Source organism: Copadichromis virginalis, linkage group LG23 (genome assembly GCF_057382275.1).
Source record: "Copadichromis virginalis isolate Kocher_CV1m ecotype Utaka linkage group LG23, C_Virginalis_male_GT1.1, whole genome shotgun sequence".
Lineage (NCBI taxonomy): Eukaryota > Metazoa > Chordata > Actinopteri > Cichliformes > Cichlidae > Copadichromis > Copadichromis virginalis.
Window position 1 is genome coordinate 13,774,460 of NC_140639.1, and position 6,000 is coordinate 13,780,459.

At 42.9% G+C, this 6,000-nt stretch overlaps 1 protein-coding gene across 2 annotated transcripts in view; it reads right to left on the reverse strand.

Moving 5' to 3' along the window:
• The window catches only part of lpp (LIM domain containing preferred translocation partner in lipoma), a 190,606-nt gene extending 185,147 nt beyond the window's left edge, over nucleotides 1-5,459 (reverse strand). For both annotated transcript variants that reach the window (XM_085447276.1, XM_085447275.1), the window contains exon 1: nucleotides 5,247-5,459. The gene's annotated coding sequence lies outside the window, so the exon portion shown is untranslated. The remainder of the gene's footprint in view (nucleotides 1-5,246) is intronic.
• Nucleotides 5,460-6,000: the final 541 nt, after the last annotated feature.

Below are 6,000 nucleotides of genomic sequence, written 5' to 3' on the forward strand. Positions count from 1 at the left end.
TGCATTATTAGTAGTAGCATTGTCTGGGTTCAAGTGTGTATTTCTATCTGAAATCAACACTAATAAAATTCATCAAACAGATACCGCAAGTACTTACAAAATAAAAATCCCCCCGAAATGGTTTTAGCTTTGAAGGAGCCCTGCAGCTGTAGGGGACGACCCCGAATTATCCTACAGGATTCTTTTGGATTAAATAAGAGTCAGATAGGAGTATTGGGAAAACCAGCCCACTACATGTCACACCCCAAGCTGAGAAAACAGCAGAAGTCTTAAACAGGCACAGACATGTTATGCTATGCTGTGTAGGTTGCATCATGGGGCTGGTGGGGAACTGTGTTGTTATCGGTCCCAGGCGATCTTTGGTGTTCATTTAACATATTTGCATCAATTTTATCGTTTTTTGTGCAATAACAATAAACCCATTCGTCATCCTTTAAGGAAGTTTCATATCGACCCAAATTTAAATGATGAGTTTTGAGTTGATTAAGATCTGGATGCAGATTCAGAAATGTATGGAGTATGAAAAACTGGGAGATGGTGTCTTCAGCCACTCAAGAAAACATCACTGACCCATTCAGATCCAAATGTCCTTCAGGATCTAGGGATGGGAATCAGGAATCTAGTAGTTCAGTTCCTTGGAATTGTTGGTCTAGCTGCCTGTTGATGCTTAGTGGTTCCTGTTGCACTTGCACTACAATCCAATGATTTCAGTTCACAGGGCGTGGAGGAAATAGCAACGCCGTCTACAATGTTGATATGGACATAACTTTTTTTTACTGCACAAAAGGACAGGAGCGTGATAGTACAGTGGAACCCTGACTTACGAATACCCCATATTACGAAAAATTCAAGTTACGAAGGCACTGAACGGCAATATATTTCTGCCCGTGTTACGGCAAAATGCCCGTGTAACGAAATCTGCGGGCTCTGATTGGCTGAGCCTACAATGCCTACAATGCCTTCCAAATCATGTGACAACCCCTTGGCTTCCGTACTTGAGCTTCGCTGTTCCACTTGAACGACTTATTGTTGTTCTAGTTAGCAATTAGCCTATAGCCTATCGTTCAGCATCGCCTCACTTAAAAGGTGCAATGGGTGCTTCAACTTACGAAAATTTTCGACTTACGAAAGACCCTCGGGAATGAATTAATTTCGTAAGTTGGGGTTCCACTGTAAAGTGGAAACTGAATAAAGGACGGGAACAGCTGCATTAAGCTGCTAACACAACTTCGGCTTTATGCACAGACACCATGCTAATACTTAGCTAGCCAGAGAACATACTAACGCTAGGCTAGCCAGACACCAATGCTAACACTAAGCTAGCCAAGAACCCAAAGTGAAAGCTGTCTTTGGACTGTGGAAGGAAGCCGGAGTACTGAGGAAGACCCACACAGACACACGGAGAACATCCAAACTGCACAGAGAAAGGCTCTGGCCTGATGGTGGATTCGAACCCAGGATCAGCTTGCCAAAGCTAACCGCCATTCATAACAACACTAATTGTAATTAACTATCTACAGCCTTAGAAGATCCTTGGTTTATCACAGCTTATAGAGGTAGTGTTTTCTAAAAGAGGTGCTGTGTGAGTATGAAAAACTGGTGCCGTTTCTTTCAGAGAAGGACATTCTCATTAAAATATGTCAAGAAACACAAACAGTGGAATAACTTGACTAAAACTACCAGGGGGGCCAAGGCTCAAAGGCAGCAGAGCCACTCATCTTTTAAGTTTAACATCATCAACGCTGTCAAACGAGTTCTTTTTAGCTAGAGATTTTAAAGACAGTTTCGTTTAATGTTGCCTGAGTAGAAAATGTGTCGGAGCGACGCAGATGTATTCAGTTTGATGACAGCTCTCCCAAGGGACCTTGGTGTTATTGATTTGAAATTCACATCCAAGTCAAAGTTTGAATTCAGTCTTTTAAAGAAGAAAGTGAGATTTATTTTTCATTCCAAGGCAGAACAATACCTACAGCCTGGACCAAGATTCTTGTTTCACTCACAAAGAGGAAGATGACGTCAGATCCATTTAGGTATAAAAGGGTTCAGTTTAGTCAACTTTCTGAGGAAATCTTGAAGCAAAATACGGAGGTATTGCCTCAGTACTGGTTACGTCAACAGACCAAACATTTTTAAACATATCTGCAAGGGAAAAGTCCATATCTCTGGCCACTATTTGCACAAGCACTCCTCTCTGGTTTACAGCCTGGCTTGTTGTACACTATATGGATGTGCATGACTTATTATCTGACAACTGAATGTTACTGCCCTGTCCAGTCACCGATACAAATATTAGTCGGGTAAACTAATTCTTCATATTTTATTGATGTACAACACCAGTTAACAACCGTTTTGGAGATGTTGCGTCACCTGTGACTATGCGAGTCTGAAACCCTTTCAAAAGGCTGTTAAACACACAATGTAAAAAGCAGAGACCCATACATTTACCATGAAACAATCTTACATACACTGCATCTGCATTTTAAAACCATCATCCTGTCAAACCATACAACAGCAGAATTATAGAGAAGTAGATGTGGGACTTAGCCTTTAAAGTTCCACTTTGTTGGTTTTTATGCACTGCAAAACTTCAATCTAGAAGGAATTTATGTGGGAATGCAAAGCAGATTTATTCATCCATTTTGTCCAGGTCATAACAGGAGTATATATCCCACCCAAAGATGATCACAAAACAGATATGCAGCTGGAATGACAGGCAACAGTTTTAACTGGTGCTGCAACAGAAGATTAGGAATACAGGACTATAGAGAGGCAATCACACATGATCATAAAATGCTTTCATTTATGCTTCTAAGAAGAAGAAATGATGCAGTATTTTTATTCATTATGATCGATGCTGGACTTTTAACCTGCCTAGTTTGTGTCTGTGCAGCAGAAATGAGCCTTCCCTGGAGGATGTCTGGGCTCTCCCTTAGAGAAAGGGTGAGGATCTCAGTCTCTCAGAAGTGGTTCGGAGCAGAGCTGATATTCCTCCACATCAAATGGAGTCAGTTGAAGTGGCTCAGACAACTGACTAAGTGCTTCCTGGACACCTCAGAGGTGAAATGTTTCAGATATCTTACAGGAAGGACACTCTGGAGCAGACCCAAGACAAACTGTGGAGATTATGTCTAAGTGTCAGTACCAGAGCCTACCACAGCCTAGAGGAGGTAGCTGCGAGATGGAGGTCTGGACATCTCTGCGTGGAGAGCTGCCTCTGTGACCCAGGACCCGGATATAAGCATTAGAAAACTGACCGATTGATACATTCAGTTCCAAACTGTAAAATAATTACATAAACGGCTAACAAACAGTCACTTGAGCTTCCCAGTCTCAATAAATATCTACACCAATGCCTGACTGTGTTGTTTACGAAAGACAAACTAATTGTCTCTTTGAGTTGATTCATTCTCTTCCAGTTGATGGGAAAAATGGCGGCAGAAGCTGGAAACACGTAGCAGACGACAGTGGTGGCCAAAAGGCCAATTGCAGTGAATGCAGGCTGCACTGATACATGTGTATGAAAGTGCATACAAGGTTGGACTTCATAAATGTCTGCAGTTACAATGTGTCACCACCATAAAACCATAAATCCAACATAATCCCCATGGCAGGCAGGCATAACATTGACTTTTGTACTATATTCCTTCATTTAAATAATGTAATAGATGAAAAAATGATGGATCATTGGGCCATGTCTTATCTCATAGTATCATCCCCCCCAGTTAAGTGCTTCACTCTCAGACTGCAGGCTTACTGTGGGTCCTAGTATATTTAAAAGTAGAATGGGAGACAGACCTCTCATTTTCAGACCTCTCTTCTGTGGAACAGGCTTCCAGTTTGGATTTAGGACACAGAAACCTTCTCTACTTTAAAAGTTTCACTTTAAAACTTTCATTTTTGGTGCAGCACGTAGTTAGGGCTAGATCGGGGGACTCTGAACCCTCCCTTAGTTACACTGCAATAAACCTGGCTTCTGGAAGTTTCCCATGATGCACTGAGTGTTTCTTTACCACTCTCTCGCCACTTCGCATTTAATCAGTTTAATCTCCAGCTCTCTGTCTTTTATCCTGTCCCCTTTGCCTTGTGTCCAGTCTTGTTATGACTGAGGTTTCTTCCTGTTAAAAGGGAGTTTTTCCTTCCCACTGCTGCCAAGTGCTTACTTACAGAGGGTTCTCTCTCTATCAATGCAGAGTCTTTACCTTACATTACTGAGCACCTAGTGGCAGCTGTTGTTGTGATTTGGTACTATAGAAATAAAACTGAACTGAACTGACAGTGGTGTATGGTTTAATGATAAAAACTTTATTTTCTTTCTTGTTATTTTTTCCCTCGAGTGGCCCCCAACTGAGCTCAAAGTGCCCACTAGATGATCCAACTAGGATGGGTGATAGTGGGATGCATAGACGTTATAAGGTGGTGGCGCTTATGCTAAAGCGGAAAAAAAAATGTGTCCACGCTCAAAAGTACCGTCACCTGACAGTACAGTCAAAATTGTCACTGACGTCATCAGCGACAACATAAAGGCTTCTTTCCAAAGTGGAGAACACAGATTCGCATTGATAGTTGTTGTTGTTGGGTTTGTTTTTTTATTGTTTCGCCTTTAAAAAGTTTGACTCCCCTGCTGTGAAGGATACTTCTGTAGCAATAACGCCAACAAAGCACAGATGTGTTACTTTGTGACACACGCGGCTATGAAAAGTACTCGAACAACGTGGCGAATTCGAGGCAAACGAGTCCAACAAGCAGCAACAGTGACGATACAAATAACTATTTTTTAGTAAACGGAAGTTTCTGGGCGCTCTAAAGTAAAAAGCAGCGACATGTTTCCCTTCTGATGGAGGGCTCTGTGGGGGCTCTGGTGTCTTCCGCATTGCTCTGCAGTAAACCACTGTGCTAAATCTAGGAGCCCCGCAGAGACGCCCCGAGTCTCGTTTAGCCAAATGAGCCGCTTCACAGTGTTTGAACGTGTTTTCTGTGCATGACTGAGTCCAGCTCGGCACTAGCTAGCGACAAGTTAGCTCTGTTAGTTTCCCCGTGTCACAGTCCTACCGGCCCGGGCTCTGGTACAGAGTCCACGCCCTCACTGTGAACCCGTCCGAGCTGCAGTAAAATCCACATTACATCCCAACAAGGCCGAACAAAGTGAGCACGAACTGCTCCAGAGCCGGGTTCTTAACAGCAACACGTCAAACTGCACCGGAAACCGCCCGTATGTTTGAAAAGGTGCGACGTATAGTTTCACTTACCTCGCTTTCTAGGAAACCTAACACAGGGGCTGAAATCCCACCAAAAACAGTGAAAACTACTTGATCCAAATTCTGGGAGAGTTGTAGGCAGTGACGTCACGCTGAAATTCCAGCTCGTCTGAGTCAGTTCAGAGGTTTGCCCATGTAAGGCAGCAGGCCAAAACAGCACGGCCCTCAGTGCGCACACATCTCCGGTCTGTGCGCACAGCTGCACGCTGCAGTCAGGCAAAGGTCCACGCTGGAGGCTTTCTCCTCAAATAAAATGTCATCCTAATAAATACTGAAAAATTGAACGTACCGATACTTAGAACCCTTAAAATGTAAATGAAAGAAGAGTGTGCAGTGATTTGGTGTCAAACATGTGGCCTGGGGGCCAGAAGTGGCCCTCCAAATAAGGGTCCGGTTTAACTTGTGGTATTTGTTTGCATATTTCACTCTCTTTATTCGAGGTGTTGTTGTCATATTGCAGAAACAACAACCTCTGCCTGTTAGTATCTGACATCACCAAAAACAAATAAATACAAAATGTTTAAAAAAATAACACAAAACTTTGTCAAGCTCATCTTCAGCCGACAATACAAAATATGGGACAGCCTAGATTCTATCCCAGGTTTTCTCACGGGCTGTATCACTACAAAAGAAACATGGGGGCCAGAACCAGCACTCCAAATGCTTTCCAGTCCAGCCCACGGGATGCCTTTGCAAAGTGTGAGATGATTACTTAACCTGTCACAGGTAATCACATAAGTTAGAC